Consider the following 18,079-nt stretch of genomic DNA (forward strand, 5'->3'; position numbering starts at 1 on the left):
TATAATCCTCAAGGTGGCTATTATTAGACAATCATATAGGTATGGAAAATTGTGAATGCCCTGCAACCTGCAATGGGCAGTCACTGGACCTAGGCAATTTGTAGTAACTGTTGGAGATGTATATAGCCTAAAGGGTAAAACAGAGAACTGAAACATGAACCAGAAACAAAAAAAATGCAAAACGCTCCTTAAACATTTGAGAATTGGAATGCAAAGATAGTTATCATTTAAATCTAATGTTACTAGAAAAGTGACAAGCGAAATTGGGATATCTCTTCATTAAAAACTAGTAGCAGCTGCTCTAATACCACATCTGCAGTGTTCTACACACATTTTACAGTATGTTTTTTAACCTGTAGTTTAGAAGATGGCATGAAATTCAAAGAAGCTTTAGCCGCTGATGAAGGAAGTACTGAAAGTAACTTCCTCATATTGTCAAAACAGGCCAGCAGAAATCTAGACATTTAAAACTCATCAGTGTGGATGAGGCATAAACTTTTGTATGAAACCTGTTCAAGTCTCTAACCACTTTGTTGGAAAGCAGAGGGCTAACCCTTGAAATGTGCTTGGCAGAGGCTGTGTTAGCCAAGGAATTTACATCACTGTTGCTGCATTAAAACAGAAGTTGCTGCTGATTGCTGGTGTATTTCGTGTCTTTCTTCAGTCTAGATTGGTTTGGTGTTTGAATTTACATCTGGATCTGCTATAGTATTAGCAAAGAGGATCTTTGTATTTGAGGACCTTATACAATCTATCTGGCATTTAAACAACATGAGTCTGAGTGTCAGGGAAATCATTAATAGCCAAAAAGGTATTTTTTAGGGCTGGTAATACAGGAGCAATAGGAGCAAGTCGAGGAAAGTCTTCCTGTAATAATTCATAATATCTCAGCTAAGATTCCGGAATTTACATATGTTCTCACTGAAACATGTCTTTGTTTCACAATGTTATCAGAAAAAGACAGCCCTTCTAAAGGGGGAATCTGAAAAGAACCTGACCTCAGAATCAGATTCCCCATCATTAGACAAGGACATGTGAAAAGGAATGTCCAACTTACAGTCCAACCCTCTACCTGAGAATCAATATCTGAGAGGACCCCCCCCCCATTAACTGGGGGATGTCAGTCAGTACTGCATGAGTAAAAAAAATCTGAAATAAAACCTTAACAAATTTAGTCAATCATCTCTATAAAATGAAGGAGGAGAAATGTGCCTAGTCTTCTATTCCATTTTCTTATGGTACCCTACAGAGAAGGTGTTGCTAAATGGACAGTCACTTTCCCAGGCAAGTTCTCTTTGTTCCCTTCCCTGTGCCAGCAAGAGTGGTTAATCCCTTACCCAACATGGGCAACTGAACAGCATCTCGCTCCACAGTGGCCTCCTGGGTAGCAACACCAAAGAAACCAGGAAAAATTAGATGAGTGGCCCAAAGAACAACTCATTGCCAAAGCAGACTCACTTACAAGCAACTGAGGTACAAAGCTAAACTAAACACCAGAGCTTAAGAGATTAAAAGATTTATTGGCACCTAGGTCTATGTTCTAGCCAAAAATTGCTGATGAGATAACACAATATAAAGGCAGGCACTACATACTACATCAGTAAACAAAAAAAGAACACTTTCCCATACACAATTCTCCACAAGAAAGTCCAAGACAAGCAACAATAAAATGACCACCAAAAGAAAGAGAGGATTTTATGTGAAACACAATATAGAGTATTCCCGTCCTTAAAAACCAAAGTCAAGTAAAGGAAAACAAGAAAATATATTCCATTAATTGCTGTATGAATATTTTTGAACCACAAAGATAAATATACTTCTTTGAAAACCGAAAAGCAGTTGGATATAAAAAAGAAAAATATTGTTGTGGAAGGTAATCCCCAGTGGGTAACTTATCTGCCCTGCCAGGAAAAGCATAGTTGACAGTTGACCTCTGGGCACTCTAAGTGTTCACTTAGTTACAAGAAAGTTTTGAAGGTGCTGTAAAGCTTTGAAAGTTGGCTGTAGCATACCTTTGCACATTGCCACATAAAGTTCAGGCAACTGCAGCAACGATGTAATGAAGGGCATCAATATGTGAGTTTAGGTAATAACCTCCACTAGGATTTTTTTTTTTTTTTTTTTGGTGCCCAACTACAGAACGGACTTCTCTTTTTCACCTCTTTCCCTAGAAGGATCATCCATTCCTATATGCCATGATTTCCTGCTATTTAATATCAGCTAGCAGGATTTCCTTCTTCATGGAATAAGTTTTTTTTGGTCTCAGTGTCTGCTATGGCAACTATGACTGAGAGCTGGGGATGGGAAAATCATTCCATGGCCAAAGAGGCTGTTTAAATACAAATAAAAAAGAACTTAGGTTGAGAAATAAAAACTACCGCAGGAAGGAAAAATATGCAATGATCCTATGAATGTCATGCTGAATGCCTTCTGTATGACAGCTCCATCCCTCACAGTTGCTAGAGATATAACATCTGCCGAAAACTTTTATTTTATTTTTTACTATTTTATTTGATTTATTTTTTTTTTATTTATTTGTGCTTGTTATCTGTGGTAGAGCACTAGGTGATGTGGACCTTTTGCTGACTTAGCCTGACAACACTGTCAGGTTCAGTGACTTGAATAGAGTGACATAGTAGGTAAAATGAAGCTGAGGGAGTAAAACTCTGCACTACAAGGAGAGGTTTATCAGGTAATGTCCTTAATCATCTGCACTAACCTTCCCCCAGAAGATTGAGTGGGGAATAACTTGCTATGATTTCAGCCCTATGCCCACAGGAAGGAAGCTAATGTTGGCCAGTCAGTCCCACCCTCAGGATGGCTCTTACAGTGAAAGGTCACGCTATTCATATGCATAGATCCTGAGACATAGTCAGAGATACATTCCTCTGAACTATCAAGGCCATATAGATTTTTTCAAAAATGTGTACACATAGATACATAATGTTTTTTAAACAACATTTATAATCTATGTACAGCATATCAGCTTTTTACCTTTTTTCTTTAAATGGCATGGCTGTTGTTATTGATATCAACTTTATACATTTACCAGTGTGTTCCATGGATCAGAGGGGTAAAGCCTTAACTGTGGCCTAGATGACATGCATCCAACAAGCAAGCAAAGTTATGTTTGAACTGATGAGGGAAGATGAAGTGAGCCGAAGACGCTGGCTTGTGCTTCCTTGATTGTGATAGACAATCCAGCCTATCTGAGTGCTGACACCTGCTGGAGCTAGAAGACCATGACATGTAGTGTGTGCACCACTGATATGTATATGTTTCTGACAAGCTGTGTCTAAGTGGAAGCCTTTGAGGAGTAAGAACAAAAAAAAGCACATACACTGAAAAAGGATGTAGCAGTCACTCACATTTACATTTGTCCATGCCATCCACTGGAAGAGGAGTTAGAGTGAGAAAACAGAAAATTCTTTACGGGAGCTTAGAAGATGGCTACAATGTGAATGGCTCTTGCCCAAGATGACATTTGGGTTTGATAGTCAGGAGGGCACAGGGAATGAAAAAGAATAAAACAATGTTACGTATTTATTAATATATTTAAATAAAAAAAATATTTTCAGCATAACAGTAATCATACAGTTAACACCCTATAACATGTACTAATGTCATGCAAATATATTAACAGAAAAGCATTGAATCACAAGATCAAACCCAATGTCGCTAGACATCAGTTTACAGCATAATACAATAATAGTGGTCACCAAACTTATTTAAAAAAAATGATTTATATGAATTTATGGGAAAACTATTACATTACATTGTTTTAATGTATATAACACTATAGGCTCACAGATTCAGTTGTCTGGTTGCAGCCATCTGGCTTCTGCCTGTAATATCTGACCTCACAGTATACCTAGGCAGTATGTTATTTCCCCCTCATAACAACCACATTGTACTGCTTGCCTAATGTATTCCAGTCCCACAATAAGCTATTGGCAACTTTTTCAGAGATTGCATTGCACTCTGTCACAAAATATAGAATGCCACTGCAATAAAATATGCAATTCTCTCACATTATATTTGCTGTTCCATTTACCTGAATACTTTATGCATCACGTAATAATTAATTTAATTTAGAATTACAGACCTTGATCACTGCAGTATTGCAATATTGGAAATGTTGCTTTCAGCAAAATGTTGTGTCATTTTAAAAATTCATAATTTTTATTTGATTTGTGAAAAACAACATATGTTTTCTTAAGAAGAATCAAATGAAATGTCACTTGAGGTATTCATTTTACAGACAGAAATGGCATTAAAGCAATTATTTTGTTAGTGAGATTTAAGGTGCTGCTGGGTCTGTAGTCACTAGTGAAATGTGCTTATATTGAAAAGTTTGCAATGTTGATAGTTTATGCCTGCAAAATAGTGCTCATTCTGTGTATGCTGTTGCAAAAATGCCATTGGGAGGTATTTTAGCCACATCAAATTATAACTCTGTAACCTTTGATAAGTTGATTTACTGCATCACGCTGCTCCTGTTTAAATGATCCATTTATATCTTTTGTCATAATATAATGGGAATGTACTTCTCTTTGTAGATATTGAGGTCAGTTGGTCAAATTTAACTTATCTGAATGGTAATTGAAAAATAAGGTTTATAAAACTATGGTGTGACTATTACTTCAATGTCATACAAAAATCTGGGCATTGAAGGCAGAGCTGTTATTGAAGCTAGAGGTGATGGAGATAAAGTACCTATGATAGATGGTAGGATGCACACTGTGGGGCAGATAAAGAAATGATAAAGAAATTATTGCATCGGAGCAAATGTGAAGTAGCTCCAACTGCAGAGAAAGTCAAAAATAATGTATTATGGTGATTTTTGCTACATGCAGGAAACAGAAGAAAATTTGGGAGTGACATGAAAAAGGTAAGAAGAAAAGAAAACGTCTAGCTAAGAGACTGATGGATGATATGAGAGAAGACCTGTGATAGTCAGGCATGACCGTTGAAGAAGGTTGGTGATTCGAGAGAGGTGACGACAGTTAATTTAACACCCTGAACCCATGCAGAAAAAAATGGAAACTTGGGATTCTTTTTGATCATGATTACTTAAATTACACTCTTAGAAACCGTCAAGAAAATGTGCTGACAGTCATGTGACCAAGGTTTAAGCTTACAATTGGAGAAAAGAAACTTTCACTAGATTGTGTCCTGCTACATGGAAGCAGTTTCCCAATGAGTTAAAAATATGCAATACTCTGGAAACATTAAAAAGAAATCTTGGACAGCAATAAAATCAAACTGCACCTGATTTTTAGACACTGGTTAAAAACTGCTAAGTCATAGAGTCTGACAATTCATATAATTCATGGAAGGAGCTCCCCTCTTTGTTGTGCATAGTGTAAATTTTGTAACACATAGGTGTTATTACCATTGTATGTGTTATTATTTACTATAACAGCAAAGATTTTACTCATGTTTCTTACAAACTATTCTTACACTATTACTTCTTACTTGACAGAAGCTGTAGTTTTCAAAAAAGTGTATCACATCTATTACTTTACTTGCTACCTGAATGGTGTCTGAAAAGGATCAGTAGACCAGCCCACTTACTGAGCTACCAAATTGTAAGTAAATAAATGATGATCAATGATAAATTGGCCAAAAGCATAGCTGATGGCAGACCAGCCAAATGGTTAACTTTTCTTGGAGCCGAGAAAGTCTCTTACACCCCTTTGAATGGGAGACAGTAACCAGCATTGTCAACAGACTAAGTATATTCAGCTCTGATATTGTTTAAGATTTGTAAAAAGAGAAAAATCATCTTAAAGTTTTTACTCACTATGTGCATATTCAGCCGGTTTATTTTTGCATTCATGCTACATCCCAGAGCACTGGAGTGCAGTAATTATATATGACTGAAATAACATGTACGTCTGCATAAGGCATGTGAATAACTTACCTGCCATGAGATATGTTGAACTAGTTTTGAAAGATTTGTTTGCATGTTTTCCTGCAGACAATAATCAGTGTCAGTGTCAGTAATTCGGCATGAAATAAATTCATTACCTGTTTACAATGCAGAAGTACTGCTCTGTTCAAGTATTTCATTCCGGGTCACAGGAGAAAAGGTGAAGCTAACTTTTAATACAACCTCATATATGAACTGAACATATTAAAATCTCAACCCTCCTGTTCTTCTGAAATAAAAATTGAGAGGGTATTCAGAAAGAAAGAGCCCATTCTGTTAAATGAAATAATGTGCTAATGTTCATAATGGGGGAATTCAAAGATACGTTAGCATGACCAGGGTGCAAATGAGGTCCAGTATGCTAATGAGATCCATCATACATGCAAATAATAAAATCAAACATGGCATTGCAATTCAGGCATCCTTTCTGAACAACATGATTTTCACAGTAAGATGCAAGAAAAGTTTATTGTCCATGATGTCAGCATGTATTAGTGGAAGTATTGGAAGTCATTGTCCATGATGACTGTCTTCTGTGTCACGGAAGAGTCTGTCAGAGTCTGACATACTATCATCTTAATGACTGGAGCATAGATAACTTCTACTGTGTGGACAGAAACAACATACAAGGTCTTGTGGATGTGTGCTGTCCTGACATGAAATAAAGGTTGGTATGTGGACTGCACAGCCTAGTAAATAAAAAGGCTTGTGTAGCCTCAGCCTTGCAAATCCCACAGCAGTTCCTTGATGTGATGCTTTAGCATGTGGATGAGTATATTTAGTTTCCATGAAGAGAAGAGGGGAGAACTGCAATAATGTGGCCATTAAGCAACATATACCATGTCCTTAAGGCCTTGGGGGGTCATTAACTGCACCCACATTCCTATAAAGGCCTTACTTGCTCCACATGCCATATAGTATATCAGCCAGAAGGTTTCCACTCCATCAACTACTATGAGTTTTATAGTGTGCAGGGTATCCTTTCCCCACAAGACTGCACCACATACTGTCTGTCCCCTGTGTCATTCCCCCCACAGGACTGTAACTCATCTTGACAGTTTGCTGGTCCATGTCATGTTGTGGCACCTCCCAGCTTGTCATTTCCCTGTTGTGACCTGTGCAGGGTTACCACACACACTGCACTGCTGCTGACAGCACCTGGTACTGTTGTGCCCTTTGAGTGGTGACTGCAATCTTTTTGTGGTCCATTGCCAGTTATCCTGTCTACTATCAGCTTCCCTATATGGCAGTAGACACTGCTATCCACTTTATTCTAATTCTGTTTGTTGATCACTGTAACATAACCTCCCACAAATTGGTGAATGTATTTTTTTATCACACTAAAATGGGGCATGCAGCATGACTGTTATGCTGTTATGCTATTGAGGTGATTTAGCATGATCTTAAGTTCATATTCAACAAACCATATCATCTTTAAATTGTACCAGTAACTCAGTGTAATATCACCACTATTCCATGCTATGGCATGAGCTGGGAGGTCACATACGGCATGTGCACGTGATGATCCTGGCTGCACTAATTTTACATACATTGCACCAGTTACCATGATCATCATGCAGTGCAACTTTCCATCATGTGTTTGAATGGGTTTTATACACCTATGCAGGCTGGCTATGCTAATGTCACATTCCAACATACTAATGCACACATGCATCATGCTACTATGGATAGCCATCATGCTACTGTATTGTCCATCTGTCCATCCCCTGCTTATCCTTTCCCCTTTCTGTCTGTTCAGTTTTCATATTTCCTTGCCATTTATATAAATACACTTTGTTCGCACTTTGCTCTTCAGCTCCCCTATGTGATCCCTGCTTCAACCCCCCTATGGAATCTCTGCTGTGTTCATGTTGCAGCTATAAGGAACTTTGATGCATGTGTGAATACATAGAATGTTGGGCTTGTTACCTGCATGTTGATGTCCCAGAGTCATTTGATGAGCCATAGCATAGTTGGACACCTACATGGTTACTAAGATTCATTATGCAGCACAAACCTTGGCAATGACAGCTTTATGCCAGGGTTAACTAAACCTTATTAAGCTATGTCACCTTAAATTTGGCTTACTAATTATCACAGCCAAGTCACATTATGATTTTTTTTCTAAGTACCCTAATTTTTTGTTATCCAGTTTCTGGCTGTAAATACCTGAAATTATAATGCCATCCATATTTTGATCCTTTTGATCCAGCTTTTAGATGAAACTCCAAATGTGCATTTCTGGGTCTATATTAGAACACAGAACATTCAAAATGTTGAGTGTTTTAATATCAAACCCTATGAGTCGAAAACTGAAAACATCGAACATTCAGAACAGCTGTTCCAAAACACATACACACAACACAAGCACACCAAACAAATAGCAATGCACACACATACACCTAAACTCTTACACCTAACCCTGCACTAAACTGTACATACACCACTAGCTATCCACTTAACTTAACCCAAACCATAACCCTAAGCTCTGTCATTATCGCACAGTCACCTCACCTGCGCCCTAACCCTAACTCACCTACCCTGCCCTAACCCTCACGTCCACACAATCGCACTCTTACCTGACCTGCATCCTAACCCTAACTCACCTAACCCGCCCTAATCCTCACATCCACACAATCGCACACTTACCTGAACCCGACCCGTAACTTTCCACCACAGCGCTGAAAATACCGAAGCAACAGAAATGGACAACTGAATTCTTTCCCTAGGAAAAAATTTGGTTTTCTGTTTCTTCAATATTTTCAGCATTCGCTGAAAAGGGGTCGATATTAGAACACTCGAAATTTTGAACGTTCAGTGTTCTAATATAGACCCGCATTTCCTTATTTCTTTTATTTCTCTGGATTGCATTTTTGGGTTGTGATGCAGATGCATTATCATAAACACATATTTGAGTGAGGCTTGAGGAAAAAGCTAAACAAAGTATTTTATGCATTATGTATGCAATATGAGTTCAGATTAAACAGGATATTTTGCGCATAATATATTGCAGTATGTGTAGGTTATGTTTTGAATAATGTCTTGCGCGAGAAATTGCCAACAAAATATCTGTGATCTTGTGGAACTGGATACTAATTCATTTTTTAAATACAAGTGCATTGATCACTGATTCCTAGTACTGCATCTGTGATGTCCATAGTATTCTATACCATTATATGCTAGAGTAACCATAAAAGATTACAATGTCAAAGAGAAAAAGGAATGCGTTTTGAAGTTTCTTTCATCTGACTTTGAAATCCAAGCCACAAATAGAAATAAATTCAGTGGAACAGCATTTGGCAAGTCAATTTCCTTGGTGATAAAGAAGAAAGGAGAAATGTTGCAAGCATTTAAAATGAATATTTCTAGTATATTATTTTTTTCACAGCTTTAGTAGAAAAGATTTGCGGTTTCCTTGTTGCAGAAGCATGTGCAGTTCTGTGTCATCATTAGCTACTTCTGAAGTGTTTGTGATTCTTGGAAGTTTGCAGGTCTATTTGTAATATATATATATATCTTTGTAGGCTGATAATTTCATAAAATACTGCACAAAAAAGGTACTACAATGTATGCATTTGAATGGCAATCATCGCTAAGTTTGTACAGAGTTGCAAGTAATTAACTCATTGCATTTTGTGCTTATATTAGGCCACAATATTCACTGGCATAAACTGGTAATGGCTGAAGGACCATATGTGATCACTGCACTGTTCTGTCATGTGACTGTTGTTTCCCTTAGGTCAGCTTATCATTTGTGAGTGTAGTCCACAGCATCAGACATTATGCACCAGATTTGTAAAAGTTTCCCTACCAGTCAATCATAAGTCTGCTTCACACTACTGCAGTAATTTCATGTCCGAATTGCCTACTTCATCTAATAATACAAAATGTAACTGCTTTAAATAGCAATGTCCATCATCAGTTTCTGTGATTGGGTCCACTGAGTACCCACTAGGACCTTCTCACTCTCAGCAGCATCAGATAAAGTTACAAGTATAGTGTGTTTAATATTGTTCAGTTTCCACAGCATCGAGTCACTGGTCTGCAGTTTTAAATTTCAAATCAGGCAACAAAGTAAGTGACAACTTGTATTTGAAGAGAGTGGACACTGCAAAGGACCAATTCCTTTTCACCAAGGAGAACTGACTCCAAAGTTGAAAATAATTGGTTTGGATGCTGGGTGCACAACCTACAAAAATAAAGTGTTTCAAACTTTTGTTATATTTAAAATGGCATGTTTTTGGGTGGTGTGTGCTGAAATGTACCATTTTCACAATCTCCTTGATCAAGCATGATCATCTAGCAATGAAACAGAGTATACATATCTTTTTTCATTGCTATATGGAGTTGTGATTGAATTGGTGGCACTGATGCTGTTGGCTATTACAGAAAGTTGCTGTGGAGAAGCACATTTCATTACCTGCTGCATTAGCCGCTGTGACTGAATAATATAGTCAACCTAGTTCATATCATTTTACTCTATGCCAGCCATGATATGCGTGATCATATGACTTGGTGACATCGACATGCAAGTAAGTAGCATGTTCGACAGTCTGAGCATTCATATGTGCATCAAAGCTCTTTATACCTGCAACATGGACACAGCCGGGAGTCCAGACAAGGCAAATAATAATCATAACATATTGCAAAGATGTTTATGCTTTCTTAGAGGTCTGACACAGAACTTTAAAAGCTAAATAATAGAGATAATATGTCTGACACTTGTTCTGATTTTGCTTTATAACCATACTGATTCCTAGTCACCATCAGGTTGCAGATAGCTCTAATTTATCCATCTAGCTGCACCACACTATTCCATGGTTAACCATTGGCATTAATAGAATATATACCGTGTGCAAAATGGATTAAGCCTTGGACATAGATTTAAGCAACTGTGGTGAAAATCTGAATAAATATGCATATCTACATACGTGAACACAGGAAAAAGAAGTGCACAATACTATTATCTATATTTTGTCTGCATATCTTACAACATAAAATTAGATTGATTGTCTATAAAAATGAGGTCTACCGAATTCAGTTTGTGTTCTGGAGAAAGCACCCATTATCACCATATCAGCTTTTTTGATATCACAGTCACTACTCAATATTCATATAGGTCTTTTTTAGAAAAAATTATCACGTTTCTTACTGAGAAACATTTTAATTCTGAGTGAGTTAGCTATGTAGTTACACTCCTGTTGTAAATGGATAGAACTTTGGGAGCTGGATTATAAATTGCATTCTTCCACTGTAGAAGTAATAACTGATCCGTCAAATTATGCACGCACTCAGATCGTTGAATCTCAAGTACCAGTATGGCTTATAGTCCATGTGGGAGTGGCATACCTTCCTGGACTATATGAGACAGTATGGATCTCTTGGACTGTGTCTTCCAGGGTGGTATGTGCCTAGCACCGAGCAGCATTCAGCCTTCTCCAAGAGTGATGCCACAACATAAACAGAATATGACTGACTTTAATAATTGGTGGCATTTGATGAGGGCACAATATTTGTCAGCCTGAGAGGATATTGTTGACAGACCATGCCACTTTGCAAGGGATGATTGGCACCTGTCCCCTCTAGGCTTTCTTATATTGGCTAAAAACTTGTTCTCCCCATAATATCTTTTTTAGGCATTGCCAAGTTGCCAAGTCTTCTTACATGGCAAAACCAACCCAAGAAAATCTAAAGGTGTTACTGCTCAATGGCAGGAGTCTAAACTAGAAACTCCACCACCTGCAAGCTCTCTTCACCCTGGAGAATTAAGGGGTATGTGCAGTTACTATGATTTGGTTCAGAGCCATAGAGAACATCTCAGAAGTGCAGGGGTATAATAGCTTCCACATAAATAGACTACCATTAGGACAGGAATGAATGAAAGGTGGAGTATTCACTACCTGCATAAAAAGTAAACACACCACAATGTTGCTCAATCTGTATTATGCACTTGAGCTTTTTCACATCCAAATTTCCATAGGTGAAGTCCCATACCATATCCTTGCGAGCTATAGGTCCATCTCCATGATCTGTGAAAGCCATAACACATATTTAAATATACTTAAGACAATTTCCATTCAACCTGATCTCATATTCATGGGTGACTTTACCACCCCACTATAAAATGGCAGTTTTACATCAGCCTTAACATGTATGCACAGAGATTGCTGGACTTTGTAAACACTAACACTGTGGGCCAGCTAATCCATAGACCCTCTATGAGTGCACACATCCTTGACCTGGTCCTCACAAACAATGGAGAATGATGCACCTTGTGTAGTGTAATGTATTCACTGGTCAGGTCATTCAGTTGTGTCCTTTGAAATAAAAATAAAACCTCAACTCCTGCTAACCCTCAATCTTTTAGTAATAATTTTAAGGCAAATGCCCCACTATTATGTGACAGCCTGGCAAAATGTCAACTTCCTTCCAGATCCTGAGAACACTGCTACCATGCAGAACTGTTCGTGTCAACCCTGTATAATCATATTAACAGCTGCATAGAAACAGCTGTACTTACCAGGAATAAGTATAGGCGAATGAAAAAAAACAAATCACCTTAATGAAATCCCAGTGTCAATAGGTTGTGTAAGAAAAGGAGGAAAATCATGCCACAAATTAGGAGGAGCAATGTCCAGCAAGGTAATAACTCCCCCATCAGTCTTAACAAGCAACTCAGGGGGCTAATCAAGTCAATCAAAGCCAAATGTAAGGTAAATGAGTCTTAAAGGTCAAGTACAATCACTAGGTTTTTTTCAGCAATGTTTGCAAACTCGAAGGCAATACAAAAGAATTACACTGAAATAATTGTAAATGGTACCACCTATATTGAGCCATAAGATAAAACATATCTACTGAGTGACAAATGTAGCTCAAATTTTACCCCCCTCTTCACCCAGACACCCCTCAGCAAATACTTAGAACTATAACTCCTTCAACTACCACTAGGGAAAAAAGGTCTCCAGGACCAAGGCCACTGCTTAGATGGGCCGGGATAATATCCCAGGATGCCTTCTTAATAGCATGAGACAGGAACTGTCAGGCCCATTAGAGCCACTATTAAACCACAACCTCCCAATAGACTTTGCTCTGACTGAATGGAGGACTGCAAAAATTATTCCTCTGCACAAGGGTGGGTCATCTACAGACCCAGGGAGTATTGATCCATAAGCCTGACTAGTCTAATATGTAACGCTATGGAAAGAATAATCATGGATATGATAAAAAAAGAAACAGAAAATCTTGAAACATTAGATCCAAATAATTTTGGGTTCATCAAGGGCAGATCATACCTAATCAGCCTGGTGGACAACTTCAAGAAGGTCACCAAAGCAATGGATGAGTACTAAATGGTACATACTGCCTGCCTTGACTTGACTAAAGCATTTGAAATAATACCCAACTCGGGTATTGTAAACAAGCTCAGTAAATTAGATATTAATCCCTGTGACACCCACTGGATAGCCAACTGCCTCAAAGATAGGACCCATGAAGTTAGAATAAGGAAGCCTATCCCACAAAAAGGGTGGTCATTAGAGGAGTGCCTCATGGCTCATTGCTGGGGTCGCTGCTGTTTGGCATCTATTTTTTTTAAGACAAAGCTAACATTGGAGACCTCTGGCTGACCAAGTTTGCAGATAAATGCAAACTAGGTACGCTCCTTGAATCCCACCAAGAAGAAAGTACCCTCCATAAAGGCCTGACACAGATTAATAACCATATCTCTCAACCTCTTAGATCAAAAAATCTGGACAAAGCCTAAAATGATGGGGGGACAAATAGGGATAGATTTTAAATATTGCTCTTACAAACTTAGAAAGTTGATAGAATAATAGGTTTTGCATTAGCATGAATTTTCTAAAGGATGTGGACGCAAATGTTTGTCATTACTTCATGACTTAAATCCTCAGCTATTTGCCAGAAAAGTACAGATTTTAAGAGGAACACACTAAAAATATGAGGCAAAAATTTGGGCATTATGTGAAAATCTGTACATTTGAGAGGTATGTTAATAACTGGTGTCAGAGTTACAGTCTAAAACTCAATGCCAAGAAGTGCATAATAATAGCTTTTGGAAATATGGGCTCCTCTGCAAATTACTACATTGATAATACACCCGTCAGAGTAGAGACAGTATTTGGGTAGCTGGGAACAGCAACTTTTTTTTTGCCTATTATGTGTCTGCTCTGATGAGGAAATCATTTTATGTTACACACTTAAAGCAAATATATGGCATCTAGGTTCAAACATGTCATTATTCTGTTATACGCTGCCCTGTCATTGAGTACAATTCCCCCTTCATTATGTACCTAGTGAGGCATATGCAACAACTTGAGCATCCACAGATGTTTTTCACAAAAAAGAATACATGGTATAGAAAACATGTTCTATGTGGACATCCTCAAAGGCTTGTCCTTATACTCAGTCTCCTACAGGCTGCTGAAAGGTGACTTTTTTCTGACCTAAAAAACATTTATTTATTTAGTTTGTTTGTTTTGTCTTTGTTTACCGGAAAGGTCCGACTGGGTAATACCTATTTTTGCAGATGTGCAGGGAGAAAAGCTCCATTTGATTACATTGCATTACTACTATACTAAGTTCCAGTTAAAAACAGAGTACTTACATTTGTATTTACATTTATAGACAAACAGGAGTTGCATTTATACATTCTAAGATTTTACAGACATAGAAGTTAGTAAAGAGAAAGCTTACATGCAACTTAATGGATTGTGCAGGCAGCAGTTATGTATAAAAATTGTTTTGTCATTTCAGTGAGAGGTTGAGAGTATTTTGTTTAAGGAGAGTATTTGGAGACTATTGTATGGTGAACACAAAGTCTTAACCTTGTGATGAGCATGTACTGACCAGGATTGGTTAAGATGTTGTTTAAGCAGTGGTTTAAAACTATTATGTTTGTCAGAGAATTTTATTTTCATGGAGATACTATTCCAGAGTTTAGCAAAGTACTGGGAGTACAGCGAGTCCCCTGCAACATTATTTGACATACTTGTAAGTAATAAGAATTCGTTACTAAAATGGAGGTCCCTTGCTGGATAGAAGGTCATTAATAAGTTAGGTAGTACAGGGCATTTTTCTGGATGATGAATGAGTTTGTGTGCTGCAGTTAGTTGTGACTCTGTTAGGTAGTTGTGTAGTTCAAGCCAGTTTAATTGCTTTAAGCTATGAAAATGGTGGGTCCTATGAGGGAGATATTTGGAAAATGCAGCTATTTTATTGTAGCAGGAGGCAAGTTTCTTTCTTTGAGCATTTTTTGTTTGGATAGGGGCAGTATATAATAGCTTTGCCAATAGGAAGGTGATGGTTGCAGATTTTTTTGCTATCTGTAAGGAATCCATTTATCCTATAAAGAGATCCGAGTTCCTGGTGAGTAACATTAATGGTATGCAGTATATGCTGGTCATATTTGAGATTGTCATCTATTATAATGCCTAGAGGTTTACTGTGACCTACAGTTCGATGACCGTATTATTTGCTGTCTTTATGGCAAAAGAATGCTTTTGATTTTGGCAACTTTTTGAGGTAAAAAGCATTAACTTAGTTCTTTTTGGGTTGAAAAGGAGGTTTTATTCTTTGAACCAGGTTTTTTACAAAGGAGAAAGATTTTTGGGTAATGTCTTGGAGCTTATTTATTGTTGAGGCCGCACATATTAATGTTGAGTCATCTGAACCAAACTAGCATGGTGAGTGGAGGTCATTAATAAATATGTTGAATAGGAGAGGACCTGGGATAGAGTCTGAGGGACACCTGAAGTGACTGTGTAAAAAGATGAGTAGGTTTGTTGCCATTTAAAAGTTTGTTGCCTTCCAGATAGGTAACTAAGAAACCACAAAAAGGAGTATTGTGAAAGTCCTATTGAGTAGAATCAAATGAGCGGTTCCTGGTGTGAAACAGTATTAAATGCCTTTGACAAGTCTAAGAACATGGTGGACATAAGCAGACCATCCTTTCTATGTCTGTTTATTATATTGGTAAAATGTAGTATAGCAGTAGTGGTGCTGTGCTAGGGCCTAAAGCCATGTTGTGTTTCTGAGGGCAGGTTATTTGAGGCTAGGTATTGCATAAGCTGTCTATGAATGCATTTCTCTAATATTTTGGAGAGGGGGAGAGAATCGCTATTGGTCTGTAGTCATTAAACTCTGTAGATGTGCCTCCTTTGTGCAGTGGTATGATGCAGGATTTTTTTCCACAGTGATGTGATGTATCTTTCTGCTATAAACCTATTAATTAGCATGGACCCAGGTAAGGCTGTGACTTCTGTGGCCATTTTTAGGTTTTCTGATGGAAGTTGGTCTACAGCTATGGAAGTAGTTTTTAGTTTAAGGATCAACTTCCTTATGAGCAAGTAGGTACTGCACTAAAACTGAAGAGCTGTGAGTGGTTTTGAGTGGACAGGGGTAGACAGAAGGGAGAGGCTGTACTGGTGTCTAAGAGAGACAATATTGATTATATAAAGTAGGAGTTAAACTGTGTGGGATTAGAGTCTGCGTTATTAATGTTTTTTGGCAAGGAAGCAGTAGTCTTGCCAGGGTGGAGTACTTTAATTAGTGATGACCAAACAATTATAGGTTGTTCTTATGTTTGTCTTGTAGGTTGGTATAGTATCTTTGCTTATCCTGTTTGACATGGGATTTCGTAAGGTTCCTAAGATGTCTGAATTGCTGGAAGGCATTTTTAGTTCGATTGTTATACCAATTTTTCCAGGCTTTGTCGCTTTTTGTCTTGATTTTTTTTTTGTTTCTTTTGTCAGCCATGGTGCTAGGTTGGGCTTTACTGTTTTATTACGTACTGGTACTAGATTATTTAAGGTCTGTAAAAATATGTCATCAAAGTGTTCTACAGCAATATCTAGTGGCATTGTTCTAAGTACGTTCTAGATATATTGTTTTATTGTTTCATTGACAATAACTTTGCTGAACTTTGTATTTTGCACTTGAGTATGGATAATATATTTATCTCGGTTATGGTGAGTTCTAATAGCATATGTTGGTAAGTGGTTACTTATGCTATCTGAGAGGCATCCTACTTTTGACAGTTTGTCTGGTTTGTTTGTAAGAATCCAATCTAATGTTGAGTGTCCCCCTGAAGTTTTATTGATTCTGGTAGGTGTGGTTATTAATTGTCTGAAGTTGAACAAGTTTATGAATTCAGTAGAGGTAGTGGAATTTATTAGTTGCCAGTCTATATTTAAGTCTCTAAGTATTTCATGCTTAATTTGTTGAGATATCCAAAACAGGATGATTTCAGCAGTAGCAATGCTATTCCTTGGTGTTATTTAAATTACTGTTAAACATATAGTTTTCCTATTGTTGATTTTTAGGAGTGTATGTAGAAGCTCAGTATTGTTAAATGTGGGTATTTCCTCCATGCTTGTTTTGTCTGTCATGCCTGAGTATATTGTATCCAGGGGGTGGGGTGATCTCATTACCCTTTATTTATTTTTTTAACTAGGTTTCAGTAGCTATGACTACATCAGGAATTGCTACATTACCTGCACACTTGTTTTGTCTGTCATGCCTGAGTATATTGTATCCAGGGGGTGGCGTGATCTCATTACCCTTTATTTATTTTTTTAACCAGGTTTTGGTAGCTATGACTACATCAGGAGTGTATGTGGCAAGGTAGGCATGTATGTCATGAATTTTATTACACATACTTCTTAGGCTCATATTTAGAAAGGTGAGTTTGGGTTCTGTTTTTTTTTTGCTGCAATGTATTCAGGTACTGGTTTATTTCAGAGTTGCAAGTGATGGTTTTATGAGCAGTGGGACCTGGGTTGGGGTGAATATCTCTGCAAATTTTTTGAATTGATATTTTACAAAGATAAAAATGTGGCCAGTTATATTTTCATCTTGGTTTGGTAGTTGGTCGTAAATTTGGATACATAGTTTTGAGATATTTATAGATAAATGAATCAAATGTGGTTTGTTTGAAGAGATATGGTGTTATGGAGAAAGGCAGGCTGGGTAGATCTTGATATTCTTTGATGGATAGTTTGGCGTCCTAAGTATTTGAAGGAGGTGGATTTGATAATTGGTGTGGAAGTCTAGTAGAGTGATGAGGAATAGTAAAATAATCTGAGTTAGGAGCATCTTATTTAACTTGAGTTTTATCTTTGTTGTAAA

This window comes from Protopterus annectens, chromosome 6.part1, assembly GCF_019279795.1.
Source record: "Protopterus annectens isolate FY-2018-M chromosome 6.part1, PAN1.0, whole genome shotgun sequence".
Lineage (NCBI taxonomy): Eukaryota > Metazoa > Chordata > Ceratodontiformes > Protopteridae > Protopterus > Protopterus annectens.